The sequence below is a fragment of the Kogia breviceps genome, chromosome 4 (genome assembly GCF_026419965.1).
Source record: "Kogia breviceps isolate mKogBre1 chromosome 4, mKogBre1 haplotype 1, whole genome shotgun sequence".
In the NCBI taxonomy this organism is placed as follows: Eukaryota; Metazoa; Chordata; class Mammalia; order Artiodactyla; family Physeteridae; genus Kogia; species Kogia breviceps.
The window spans coordinates 112,742,318-112,757,262 of NC_081313.1; positions in this window are offsets into that span (position 1 = coordinate 112,742,318).

Here is a 14,945-nt window from a genome sequence, read left to right on the forward strand (position 1 = left end):
CTTAGTAGTTGTGGCTCACGGGCTTAGTTGCTCCGTGGCATGTGGGATCTTCTTGGACCAGGGCTCGAACCTGTGTCCCCTGCGTTGGCAGGCAGATTCTTAACCACTGCGCCACCAGGGAAGCCCTGAGTTCACTTTTGACAAAGGTGGTAAATTCAGACAACGTTATGATCTAATAAACTTTGTATTGTAAAAATGAAAAAAAAAAAAAAGATTGGAAACATAATTTGAACTATTTCACAAGAGCTACATCCTTTAAGCCTGTTCTATAGCAGCAGCTATTCTCAAAACCAGATCTGCTCACTCAGCCTTCACTTGGGGGGAGGCGAGGCTGGTTTGCAGTTGAGAGGCAGCCCCTACCTGCCTCATGGTGAATGGGCACAGTGTCCACAGAAATGAACTTCAGTGGTATCTGTTAATTATCTGCTGCTGAATCTGGAGTTTATGAAACACTGTTCACCAGAGTTCAGAAGCTGGTGAGTCGTCTTGGTTATCTCTTTGAGGAGCCCAATGTATCCCTCTCACCAATCTGTGACATCAAAGATTCGGTTTCATTGCAAAATTGTCTGGCACGATGGCATCAGGCTGGCTCCCCTTGGGAAGGGTTTGGAAAACAATGATGACTCAGAGCTCCGCTGAGGAGCATCAAACCCACCTTCCTCCTCCACATGGCTTAGCCTAGAAAAGGAAGGGGCAGAGGGGGACCTGGCCCCCATGGGAAGGAGGCTCAGAGGCCTTGCAGAGATTTGGGGCTAAGCCCTCCATCCTGCCTGTGGGAACAAACCTCTCAACCTAGGCTGGGAAGGGTAAGGTTTATTTGCTTGCTCTCCTTGTTTTTCTGGTCTTTGGTGATAGTTTTCATTGACTGTGGAGTAAAACTACACTCCTTTCCTGAACTGGTCAGGGTCAGCTTTGATTCTGGGTTCTCCTTTTCCCATCCTTTTATTAGAGTGAAATGAGGACGGTTCCCTATCAGGTTCTTAGGTGAGAGTATATTTCTGTTTGTTCTGCTTCCCATGTTTTCCTTGCTGTAGTAAATTTTGTTTTCCTAAAATAATTAAAATTTTAATTTGTTTACATGTTTTTAAACCTAAGGACGTTAGTTAAATTTTATTTGTAGACAAAAACGGAATGAAAGATTGCTTCCCTATTTGTTTTTCTGCTCCCTGGCATAAATTTTGGAAGTTAAAAATCTGGGTTGTTCCTTCTCGTGCTAACAATTCCCATCTCACTGAATCATGGCACAGATGCAAAGTTTCAATTTAATTTGGATTCTGGTATTATGCTTACAGAGGTAAATGAAGACTCAGGCTTCGTAAATCTTTTTTTGTTTTTCCACTTTTATTTTTACATGTAGCTAGACTCAAAGTTTATGTCCATTTAGCTGACCTTTTCAATAGTAAGAGCTATTTTATAAGGCAGCAGAAGTGAAAGTTATCAGCAAGGCTGGGTAATGTAAAGTATTTATGAATGAACGTGCAAAAACCAACCTGGGGGTGTAAAATATGGGGCTGTGCTCAGTCAGAACTGCTTGTGACTTGAGCCTTCTTTGCAGTAAAGCATAATTCATGGTGCTGTTAGCCCTTAAAACAGGAAATAATATACCCATTTAACTTAATCACAATTTATATTACATGTGCATATTTCTAAACAAATGTTGTAGATGGAGAGTTTGGTAGCAATAATATTTATGAATTACACTTTTAGTTAGCAAAGGAAATGTGTGACCTCTTACATTTGGTTTGACATTTGAATTTGGTGTTCAGTGTATTTGACAGGGGTGATGGATTCTCATTAGCTCAATGTATAAACAGGAAATGCTTCCTCGGTGAACAGTTATTAATGTGGGACATCTCTGAATTTGAATTTTTAGTTGCTCATTCTGGTCCAGACTGTGAAACTTATTTAATCTCTCTCTTTAAAAAAATAAAAGGAAAAAGCAAGGTTTTAATTTTGTGGCTAGTGAACCTGAGCATATGCATGCCACCCTCTAAAAAACGAAATGGTTGATGGGCAGGTGGCAAGTGAGGCTGCAGAGATCTCAGAGGCAGGGAGCAGCCAGGGCAGCGGGTGGCCCCCACGTGGAGTTGACTTGCCTTAATTTCTAAATAAGATAACCTATAGGAATTAGAACATGACGTGGGGGCAGATTGGAGTAAGCTCATACTTAACCTTTATCCACACCAGGATTAAAGCAGTTGGTGCAAAACGGGAATTGGAGCCCATTTGCAACATGGTTTAAGACAGCAATTTTCATTTTGAGTTTTTAGCACTAACTTGCTATTCTGCGATGATACCACAAAACAGGAGCTGGAGGAAAAAGTGCGGGAAAGTTGAGAGTGGCATCCGACTTCTGATGGGAATGAGGAAAAACCAGGCCAGCGCGTGGGCCTGGGCCTGTGCTCGGCCTCTTCTGAGTAATGCTCAGAATCTAATTAGAAGTCAGTTAGAAGCCCGGAAAGTGAAGCTGGCAGGCCCTTAATCTGAATTTCAGGTCTGCAGAGGGGGAAAGTAGCATTTTTATTGTTGGAGGTCAAAGTTTAAATTTAGTTTATATCAGATTACCAAAATATGCTTTCGGTAAGGTTAGATTCTCATGCTCGGAGAGAGTGGGACTGTAATGAAAGCAAACAGGGCCGGAGATAATCCCATTACAGATGAACTCTTCACTCGAACTTCAAACATTTGGGAACCATAATAATACCATCTCAGCAAGAAGATAAAGGCTGAGCAGGCAGGAGCTGAGAGGGAACCTCGCTGACCACCCTATTTAACATACTCCCTTCCCCTATCCCAGGAGCACACCCTGCTCCTGCTTACCTTACAGCATTTGGCAAAATGACTTATTTATTAATTAGTTTTTCTTCTACTTCTGTCCCTAAGATTTAAGCCCCACTGGGGTAGAGATTTTTTATTTTTCCATTTTGTTCCCTACAATATGCCCACCCTGTAGATCACATCTAAAGCATTCACCAAAGAAGCACTCACTAAACATTGGTGGAATGAATGAAGGAAGCTCACTTCCTCTGAGCAGAAAGGGAAGATTTCTAAAATCAAAGATTTTGAAACCAACGTAGGGAGTCAGCCCCTTTGGGTTCTGAAAGAAGTGACGATTGCCCTAGAAGGAAGAAGGTGTCATCATTCCTGTGGGTTCTGGAAGGGAAGCTGTGAGTCTCAGATTGAAGGTTGCCAGCTCCAAGTCCGTGAGAGCAGGAGCCATACCTGCCCTGGTACCCAAGGCCTTGCACCCAGCTATGGATGTAGCTAGGGATAAGCTGGACAGAATTAATGAGGAATTGGGTTGGAAGAGCCCTCAGTTGCACATCTGGGAGATCATGTGTGTCCTTGCCCCACACTCTTAGGACAGTGAATCAATACAGGCTGAGCCAGGACCAAGTGAACACCGCCAGTCACAGACTGGACATGAATGGGGATGAACCATCTGAGGGCTGAGAAAAGGAACTGGCAGGGAGGGGTGCTCCTCTCTTCAGAGCTGGCTTTGCTATCCCTGAGTAGACTAGGAGTATAAGCCCGACCAGGACATTCCTGGGCTTGAAACAAAATAAAGCGTCACCCTTTGCAGCTAACGATGGGCCGTGGGAAAACCACGGTCCTTCCTTATGCCTCCTTTAGAAATCACATAAAATAGCCCAACTGCTTATGCCTGCAATGAAAATATTTTGCAAACTACCCTCTTTCCTCCTTCCCCCATGGAAATAATGCACAGCCTGTCCTCTTCCTTCTTCAAATACTCTCTTAAGAATATTGGTATGGGTCACTATTTTCTTTTGGCCTCTCAAAACAAAACTTTGTTTATCAGTCTTGTAAACTCCAGATCCTAGATCTCTCCTTCCAACCCCTGGTAGTGTTATCATTCTGCAAGACAGCAAGGTGGAAAGTCAGATGCTTCTGCAACAAAGACCAACTGTGCAAACCAACATGAGCTTGTCATTTACTCATTGAAGCCTCTGACAGAGGAGCGTGACGCCAGGCAGAGCTGGTCGCTGCCCTCAAGCAGCTTAGAAACCATCTGGGAAGACAGCAGCCACCATCTGTGTGCTTCCCAGTGAGGCGGGTTGACCTGAGGCGGGGGTGGCAATGGGAACCCACCTGGGCCTGGCATGAATACCACTCTGTGACCCCAGAGGTGAGCCTCTGCTCCCTGGTGGGGCTCCCCGACTTTCGAGAGCCTGCCTTTGGCTCAGCATTTGGGGCAGAGAGCAGTCTGGCTGTGAATCATTCCCCACAGAACCGGTCCTTGGAAGGGAAACCAAAACCTGTCCTTTGCAGAGGCAGTGTTCAGACTGATGTGCAGACTCTCATTGACCAGTGCCACTTTCTGAAGAGAAGGAGGTGCAGTAGAAAGAGCTCAGGAAGCACTTCTGAGCATCTACTGAGTGCCAGAGTCTTTCCTAGACCCCAGCCTCTCATGACCAGGCTCATTCACAGCCAGGGACCTTTGGTTTGTGCTGCTGCTACTCTTGTACTCCCTAATCCTCCATTTATCCAAGACCTTGCATTCTCAAAGCCTTGGAAACCTCCACCATGAAGCCCTCCTTTAACACCCCAGATCCTGGCTGCCCCGGAACCTCTGTGGATTTTAAAATTGTCGCCAAGGGTTTCATGTATTTTGTCCTCCTGACTTGTCTGTGAGCTCCCCGAGTTCAGGGGCGGTGCTGCTTTTCTGACCATGCCATAGTATTAATTAGTACGCTCCATAGTATTTATTAAGCATGTCTTGAGGTTCAGCTATCCCTTCCCCTTTACCAAAGAACTTTGTATTTAGAGCGATTAAAATGTTTTATACTTAAAAATATTATAAATGTAATATATGTTTGCTCTAAAAAACCCAAACAATTCAGAGTTGTATAAAGAAAAAGTTAATAGTTCTTGGGTCCAGCTTCCAATCCCATTCCTCTGAGGTTATCAGTCCTAACAGGATAGGGTAATTCCATCTACATCTCTCTCCATGCACAGACAAACTTAAATTAAAATGTACAGATACACGTATATTGGAATTTTAACTTTTCCTATTTTAAATTATTTATTTATAGTTAAAAAGAAAATCTGGCTCATACTAAACAAAGTACTCTATCTTGACATTGCTTTTTAATTAACACCATATTGTGGTATTGTTAGCTAGTAAATTTGCTGAGAAAAGCCTCCTTTATCGGTAAGAGACAGAGGCAAATTCAAACCTTCTGACATTCATGGATAACTTTTTTAAAAAAATTAATTAATTAATTAATTAATTTTTAGCTGTGTTGGGTCTTCGTTGCTGTGCACAGACTTTCTCTAGCTGTAGTAAGCAGGGGCTACTCTTTGCTGTGGTGCGCGGGCTTCTCATTGTAGTGGCTTCTCTTGATGCAGAGCACAGGCTCTGTGCCCACGGACTTCAGTAGTGTGGCACATGGGCTGAGTAGCTGTGGCTCGTGGGCTCAGTAGTTGTGGCTCGCAGGCTCTAGAGCACAGGCTCAGTAGTTGCGGTGCACGGGCTTAGTTGCTCCGTGGCATGTGGGATCTTCCCAGACCAGGGCTCGGACCCGTGTCCCCTGCATTGGCAGGCGGATTCTTAACCACTGTGCCACCAGGGAAGTCCCCCATGGATAACTCTTTAAAAAACTGATTAATGTAAAGGAAAAATAAAGAAAAAGAGACTGAGTAATAAAACAATAGATGTTAAAGGACACTGCATTATAATATGTAAGTAATTAAAAAGGAAAAAATTCATCATGGCGTTTTTCTGTTAGTACATGTAAGATGTTATTTATTCTTTTTCCCCTAATAGCTGCGTAATTTATATTTGATGGTATAAACATAACACAATTTATCCAATACTTTAACTGATGGACATGCACCAGTTAAAGTATTGAATATTGAATAAAGTATTGAATATAAATTAATCAATTAAAGTATTGATTATACTTTTTGCCCTAACAAACAATGCTGCTATAAACATTCTTATATATATGCCCTGTAGGACATATTCCTATAAGTGAGATTGCAGGTATTTTAAATGTTAATAGGTGGTGCTAGACATCTTTTCTAAAGATTGTAACAGTTCATCAGACCCTAGCAATGAATGAGCACTCCTGTTCCCCTACACTTTTACCAGCACTGGGTGCTACTATTCTATTTTAATTTTGTCACTCTAATGGGTCAGATTTGTTGTTTTAATTTGTATTTCCCTAACTACCAGTAAAGTTAAATATCTTTTCATTGCTTACTGGCAATTCACATCTCCTTCTCTTTAAATTGCCTTTTCATATCCTTTACCTCTTTTCTTGCTATTCTTTCTTTTTCTTATTTATTTGTAGGAGTCCTTTATTAAGATAGCATATAAACCCTTTGCCGTAAGTTTTACAAATTTTTCCTCCCATCTGTTCTTTTAATTTTGTCTATAATAAATCTGGCTACCTAAAAATTTCAAACTTTGTGTTATCATGTGTTAAAACCTCTCTTTCTTTGTGGCTTTGGTTTTTATGTCTTCTTTAAGAAGACCTTGCCCCTCAGAATTTACATATTTACAATTTACAATTTACATTTTCTTAAATTTTCTTCTAATATTTTTTATACTTTTATTTTTTTCATTTAGATCTTTAATTCACCAGGAAGCTGTGTATGGTATGATGTGCAGAGCGGTCTATCTTTATTTAATGGACAATGTTGGACTAACTGCCTATCCATAAGGGAAAAAACCAAACCAAAGCAAAACATCCTTTTCCCACTGTCTACACCTGTGTCATATATGGAATTATTCTACCCTTATGATATATTAGGTTCCCAGACCTTGCTTTTAAAACTTTTCATTTGGGGTGGAAGACAGCACCCATTGTCCCGACAATGTACAAAGAATCAACATGAGCGCTGGTTCCCTGCCTAGGTAAATCTCTCTTTTCTTGATATTTAGCTGTCAACAGGGAAAGGGGAGGGTTTAGATTATACTTGCTCAAAGTTAGGCCTATGTGAAGCTCTCAAAGCAGCAAATATGCCTTCTTTTGGCTTGAAAAACAAGGATCAAATTTTGAATTATGACAACCCCAAGTGGTGCCCTAAATCGCCAGGCTTCTTACATGCTGGTGAAAACAGAGCCCCAGTATAAGAGGTCCTGGTCAGAGGCACCCTTGTCCTTGGGAGGCTTGGGGGTGGTGTCTGGCTGGGTTTTTTTTCAGTATCTACTCCTGGGCTGAGATTTTCTTTAGGCCAAGTTTCAGCCTGGAGCAAATTTTTTATGGCTGTGAGCTAATCCCCTAGCAAACCCTGGTTTATATAGAAATGCTGACACAGTGCTAGCTCTGCTGATTCAACTGGGGCGGCTGGGCTATTTATGGCTCCCTGATGCCAATAGGGGATAATTCTCATTTAATAAATTCCGTTTCTATTGGGACAGGGATCCCACTTTTTCTCCCAAGTGGGGTGGTGGAACTTCTTGCCCCAAGGCCTGAGCAAGTGGGTGGCTACCTGGGGGGAGGGCTGCCATGGAAGCAGCTGAGGCTGCAGTAAGTTACAATCAAGGTGGGCTTTTCATCCTGGGATTGCAAGAGCCTTAGAAACAAATAAATATTTTCATCCCCTATTTTGTCTCTGGGCAGTGGGCCCAAAAAGCATCTTGATTCTTCTCAGTGAAACTTGGGAGAAAAGCTGAGGATGACTTAATTCCCTTTTCCTCTTCTCCTTTCTGCACTTCATTCTTTGTACTGAGGAGACCTGCAGCAAGGGTCCTAAGCAGCCCACTGTTTGTGGGTGTGAGCCAGGCGGGGTTGTACTTGGGGGCCTCCGAGAGGTGAGGCCGTGCGCATGGCAGACCCCTCCTGAGACGGCTCCTGTTCCCCATGATGGGGCCATGGGATGGATTGGGGGCTGGCAGGAGGGGGTCTGTTCTTGGTTTGGGCTTCATTTCTGTTATCAGCAGGTATGAATCTTGGGTTTCAGCTTGAGCTCTTAGAAGAGCTACGGAGTGCTTTCTTTCCATTCCTCTCAACTGTCTCCTCACCTAGGGTCAGACTTAAAAAAAAAAATTGTGATAAACTATTCATAACATAAAATTTACCATTTTAACCATTTTGAGGCATATAGTTCAGTGACATTAGGTCAATTTATATTGTGCAACCATTCCCACCATCCATCTCCAAAACTCTTTTCATCTTACCCAGTTGAAACTCTGTGCCCATTAAACAGGAACTCCCGTTCCCTGGGAGATGGACTCTTGCCACTACAGGATAAGGGGGTTTGGAGCTGTGAGCTCTGATGGCCTGGGGTAGGTGGTGGGGTGTTGGGAATTGAGCCTGCAGGTGCTATGTGGCCTGGTCCTTTCTTCACTCCTTTCCCGGTGCCACCATCACATTCAGTTCTCACTGCTACCCAGGGCCCTGTTAGGATGGCTCTCAGGGCTGCCAAGAAACAGACAACTCCATATAGAAGGGAGCCCTCTTCACCACGTCAAACCTGTCCCCGTGATGTTTGGAGGATTAGACAGGCAAACGTCATGATCCCCATTTGTCAGGGAAGACCCAGAGCAACAAGAGTAAGCAACCCAGTTATCCAGTGGCCGATCTGGAGCTTGAACTGGGGCTGCTTGGCTCCAGAGCCTGTGCCCTTAACCCATGCTGTATACTTATTGATAAGCTCTGGGGCTCCTGAAATAATCCCCAGACCAACAGGGTCATTGCAGGAGCACCAAGTGTTGCTCTCAGCTCAGCAAAGCATCCAGACTGGCCCCACCTAATTCGTGGCCTTTGAAGTCAGCAATGTCAAAAGCGGGACAGCCTTGTCTCTTACCAGCTTTTATGGGGCCTGTCAGGGGGATGGAAGCACTTAGAGATGGCAGGCAGATAAAGGATGGGCCGGGCTTGCCCTGATAAGGTGGCCCAGGATGTGGGGGAGACACTGAAGCCGCCAGGGTTGTGGTTTCTGCATGGGAGTAAGCGCAATTTCTGGCAGAGCTGGAGAAGCTGTGAAGACAGGCTGGCGGCCACGGGATTTAGTGGTTTAGCTTTGTTGAAATCCTCAACTTCAAGGACTTCCCCTGGTGACTGAGTTTTGTCAGGCTAATTAAGAGCAAGCCCAGCCCTGTGGCCAGCCAAGCTCTGGGAAGAGAGGAGGGAGAGAAAGGGTGGGCGAGGGTTGCCCAGACGGCTGGGAAGCAAGGAGCTGGTGTCACCCCTGATGGATGAGGGCCCACCTGTGACTGGCAAGACAGATGGTGAGGAAGATTCCGGGGTGAGTCCTTTTCTGCCTTTCACCGCTCCTCTTGCAGGCACCCCCTTCACCTTCCCAAAGGCCCTGACAGGCCAGGGTACCCACCTGGGGCTGGGAGGAGTTGGGGACTCAAGCCTGGGGGTGGAGGGCTTAAGCATCCTTGGATCCAGGGTTCATCCATCATCTTGCCCTCACACGTGAGCTTGGCTGGAGACTAGAACTCGATGTGTGTCTCGTGAGGGACTGTGGGCTTGGAAAGAGGGGAGGAGCTGTATGTGGATGGGAGCACACAGGGAGGCTGAGTGTGCTTCCAGATAAAGGGTTCTTCAGGGCCATCTCCATGACGCAGGTGATAGTGAGCATACCTGCCCAGGGCCTGCCTACAGCACAGGAAATAAGTTCCAGAAATTGGTGGGGTCTTATTGACTAGTTTAATCCTCCCCAAGCACCTGTGATGTGAAGTGGATACTATTGTTATCCCTGTTTTACGGCTGAGGAAATCTAGGCTCAGAGATGTTGAGTAACTCATCTAGTGTCACACAGAATGTATTTGAACCCATGTCTGACCCCAGAGCCTAAACTCTTCAGCACAGGTTATGGAACCGGCAGCAGTGCCTGCTTGGCCATCTGCCCTCAGACCAATGCAAAGAGACAGACCTGAGATGGGGCCCAGCTCACCTGTGGCCTCACTTCAGTTCCTTTTACTTAAGAGGCTCTCTGGACTCAAGCTGGGTCCCTCAGCCAGAGGCATGACAGGAAGTGTGGAGAGGCCTCAAGAGCCCCATTAGCCGCCGCACGGTGCTGGGAGCAGATCAGGGGAAGCCCTCAAAGGCAGGGACCACATGGGGAATCTGTGTTCACACTCCAAGAAGCTGAATAACAAGCCAGGCAGTTCCCGCCACTGCTAACAGAGCAGGAGGACAGGTGGAGCCCGCTGAGGCAAGGGGTGAGGGAGGGGTTCTGGGAGCTGGGAGCCCATGCCTGAGCTGGAGAGCAGGAGGCTGGGTCTGGGAGGAAGAGCAGGAGTTGGAGGGCAGCCCCAAGTAAGGAAGAGCATTGCTGCTGGGCAGAAGAGCCCAGTAGTCTGCTGTTTATGACCTTGAACAACTTAACCTCTCTGTGCCTTTCTGCATCCCTGGGAATAATAATAGTACATGTGGCATGTGGTCGAAGACCAGATGAATTAGTACAGACAGAAATCTAGGTCTATCTTCAGTAAACTGTGAAGTGACCATGTGGGCTCTGGGCTGCTGTCATTCTCCCAGCTAAGAAACGCTAGCGGGCCCAACCTTTGGGCAGAGGTAGAGGAAGGGGGCCAGCTGCTTGGCCTGCAAGTGGGCAGGTTACCCTTATCTTTCTGGCCTGGCTCTCTGACCTCCTACTCTTTTACATGGGTCTTTCCAGTGTGACATGTCAAGTATTGTCCAATAGAACATTTCCCAGGGTTGGTGGTATTGCTTCAACTCAATTAAGAGTTAAAGCTTGTGGGGAAGACCATCCCAAAGAGTGGAGAGGTGCTTACTTCATTCACCACACAGTCTTTGACTGGTCTTTGTCCTCCCTGTGCAAGGCACCAAGCTAGGCTCTGGGAGAACAAACCAGTCATGGTCCTCGCCCTTAAGGAGCTCACAGTCGAGTGAGAAGACATTATTCATTCATTCATGCATTCACTCAGCCACCATTTACTGAGCACCCACTTGATGCCAGGGACCTCTCTAGACATTGAGAACCCAGCAGAGAACAGGACAGATGGCAACTGCCTACAGGCTACACTGGTGGCTTGCTTTCCCAGGATGGCATCAAGATGCATTCAGTCTGGAGTGGTCACCGTGACCCTCAGTCCCTAATATGTGCTGGGTACTGGGAATCCACTGGTGGACAGTATGGCAGAGTGGTTAACAGCTGGGTCTCTGGGCTCACACAGCCTGGTTTTGTATCTTAGCTCTGCTGTTTACTGGCTGTGAGACCCTAGGCAGGTGACTTGACCTCTCTGAGTCTGTTCTTTGTCTGTAAAATGGGGATGCTAGGGATACCTTCCTCGTAGGGTCATGGTAAGGACGAAATGAGGTGATGTGCACGAAAGGCACTCAGTGCTCGGCACGCTAGCAGTACTTACGCAGTGTCCACCTGTTGGGACCGCTGTCATTATCGCTCTCCTCCTGCTTTTAGGTGCTCACTTGAGACCTTGGGACTACTATCTTCTCCTCCCAGTTGATTTTAGGATTTAACACCCAAGTACTGTTAGAAAATCAGGTGTGTAATTCTGGTTCAAGGTTAACAAATTTCCTTATTTTATAAGTAACCTTTGACATATATACACTACTATGTATAAAATAGATAACTAATGAGAACCTACTGTATAGCCCAGGGAACTCTACACAATGCTCTGTGGTGACCTAAATGGGAAGGAAATCCAAAAAAGAGGGGATATGTGTATATGTATAGCTGATTCACTTTGCTGTATAGTAGAAACTAACGCAGCATTGTAAAGCAACTATACTCCAATAAAAATTAATTAAAAAATCAATTAGACTCTGTAATGATCTGTATGGGAATAGAATCTAAAAAAGAGTGGATGTATGTATAACTGATTCACTTTGCTGTACAGAAACCAACAGCAGGAACTATCACAACTTTGTAAATTGACTAAACTCCAATAAAAATTAATTAAAAAATAAAAATAAATAAAAATAAATTAGAAGGGGCTTCCCTGGTGGCACAGTGGTTGAGAATCTGCCTGCCAGTGCAGGAGACATGGGTTCGATCCCTGGTCTGGGAAGATCCCACATGCCAAGAGCAGCTAAGCCCGTGCACCACAACTACTGAAGCCCATGTGCCTAGAGCCCGTGCTCCAAAACAAGAGAAGCCACCGCAATGAGAAGTCCGTGCACTGCAGCAAAGAGTAGTCCCCACTCACCGCAACTAGAGAAAGCCCGTGCACAGCAACGAAGACCCAACACAGCCAAAAATAAATAAATAAATAAATAAATTTATATTTAAAAAATCAATTAGAAAAAGCAGACAACCCAATGGAAAGATGGGTAAAGACTTGAGCAAGTAGTTCACAGAAACAGAAATAAAAATAGCTTATAAGCAAATGCAAAGAATTTCAACCTTATCTATATTTTTTAAAATGTCTATTAACATAACAAGATACAATTTTCACCCTGCAAACAAGTGACGGTTTAAAAATTTGCTAATACCTTTTGTTGGAAAGGGTATGGGGAAACGGGCACAATCACACATAGTGGGTGGGGAGTGTGAATTGGTGTGAGACTTATGGGGAAAGTTTGGCAGTTTCTGCAGTATTAAAAACACACCATCCTTTCAACTTAGTAATTCTACATACAGGACTTTATCTTATGGGTATAATAATAAATGAATGCAGTGATGTGCATCTAAGGACATTTACTACATCCCTATTTATTATAGAGAAAAAAATGGAAAGAACTATAAACATCCACCAATGGAGGACTGATTAAACTAAGGTACATCTATAGAATGGAGTACGCTGCAGCCATTATAAAGAACATGGGGGCCTATATGTATTTTGGAGATCTAACATATTGCCAAGATATGTTAAATAAGTATAGAAAAAGGAAAGTACAGAGCAATATGCACAGAGTTCTTCCATCTGGATTAAAATAAATAAAAGGTATAGGCCAATATACATGTTTATATGTACAGAATATACCCCAAGGAATACCTAAGAAACTATACTCACAGTGATTTCCTTTAGCCAGAGGTCCTGGGAGCCTGAACAGGCATGGGGGGCTGATGACTGTTCATCCTAGCTTCTTGTATTGTCAGAATTTTTTTAATACCCATGAATTGCTTTTATAATTCTAAAGAAAAAAATCAAACCAATTAGAGCTACTCAGTAATAGTTACAACATTTGTAGTTAAAAGATGAAGTCCTGTTCCAAGTTTTTTTGTCTGTGTTTTGGTGTTTGGACTAACACAGTGTTCTTCCTCTGAAACCCTCCCAAACTATCTAAGAGGTGGCTTTCAGGCAGGGTTACCCATTTAGGTGTTTCAAACATAAAACAGCATCCTGCCATGCTTTGATCAAGGTGGAGCAGAAAGCCCAGGGGTTGAGTCTGACCTAGCTGGTAGCAGGGGCTACCTCTCCTTCCTGAGTGCTTAAACAATTGGTGGTTTGGTCCTGCATTTTAATCTCCCCTGTAGAATCAGAATCCAGAAGCCCCTGGGGCAAGGCCTGAGGTTCTCAATGCATTCTCAGAACCAACCTCACCCCTGTGCTGGTGAGCAGGTGTTCACCAGGAGAGAGACCACTGAGGCAAGTGGACCTGGAGGAGGTATGGCTAAAACGAGTGCTCCAGGTGGGTAAGCAAATGTGTGTATTTCCTGTGAGGACCATTAGGACAGCTTTCATGTGTATGGAACTTGGGGCACAATCTACCCTCTGTCCCTGAATCCTTGGTAGCTAGAGGGGGCTCCCATCAGGAAGTAGAGAGGTAGGAGCCTTTGGAGCAAGATTCAAACACAGCCGACCTGTAACTTCTAATAATAATTCAGAAGCCAGAACGCCCGTATTTTTTTTTCCTCTCATTCCCTCCACCCCTTCTTATTCCTTTCCTTTTCCTCCTACTCCTTATTGTTTTTCCACTTAGAATTTTTATTAGTTTTTGTTTTAAATTTCATGTAAAAATAAAAGTTGTTTGCAAATAGTTTAGAGAGTCACATATTACCTCTTGTGTAAACACACACACACACACACACACACACACACAAATACACCCAGCCCAGTCCTGGATTTCTGCCCCTATTTTCTACTTCTCAGAGGCAACTACTTTTAGTAATTTATCTAATTCTTTTGATATTTACCTCTGGTATCTTTAAATAATGTACTTACATTATGTTGCTTGAATTTTTCATTTTTGGCATTGTTGATTGACTTCTCCCTGGGGAAGTTGAGGATTTAACTCTTTTTCATCATCACCCGTACTTCTCATCTCCCATTGTTCCAAAAGAGTAGCATAATTTTATTAGATCAGTGTTTGGTGATTAAATTATTGTGATCCTGAAAACTCTATTCACAGCTGAATTATGAAGACTTGTACTTTCCTGATCAAAATTTCCTCTCTGGAATCAATTACCTTTTTTCCCCTCTGCCCAGTTTTTTATTATAGGTCACTAATTCAACATCAAACTCTCTCCCAGTTGAATAAAATTTGTCTTAAAGTTGTTTTCATGAACCTTATTCTATCATGTCCACCTTCTTGAGAAAATCTCTCCTGCAACCTCTGACCTTGGTTGGGTGCTTTCTATTGGGTTGGCCAAAAGGTTCATTCGTTTTTTTCCGTAAAACGGCTTTAGTAGCACTTTGTTGTCTTTAACTTCATTTGAAACAATTTTGTTAGATTGTATTGTGACAGCTGCCATATCAGCATTTAAAAAAACTTATAAAAATTCGTGAATTTTTGTGTAGCCATTTTAATATTGAAGATGGAAGAAAAACCCAACAATTTAGGCATATTATGCTTTATTATTTCAAGAAAGATAAAAATGCGACTGAAACGCAAAAAAAGATTTGTGCAGTGTATGGAGAAGGTGCTGTGACTGATCGAACATGTCAAAAGTGGTTTGTGAATTTTCGTGCTGGAGATATCTCACCGAACGAGGCTCCACGGTCCGGTAGACCAGTTGAAGTTGATAGCGATCAAATCGAGACATCAATTGAGAACAATCAACGTTATACCACACGGGAGATCGCCGACGTACTC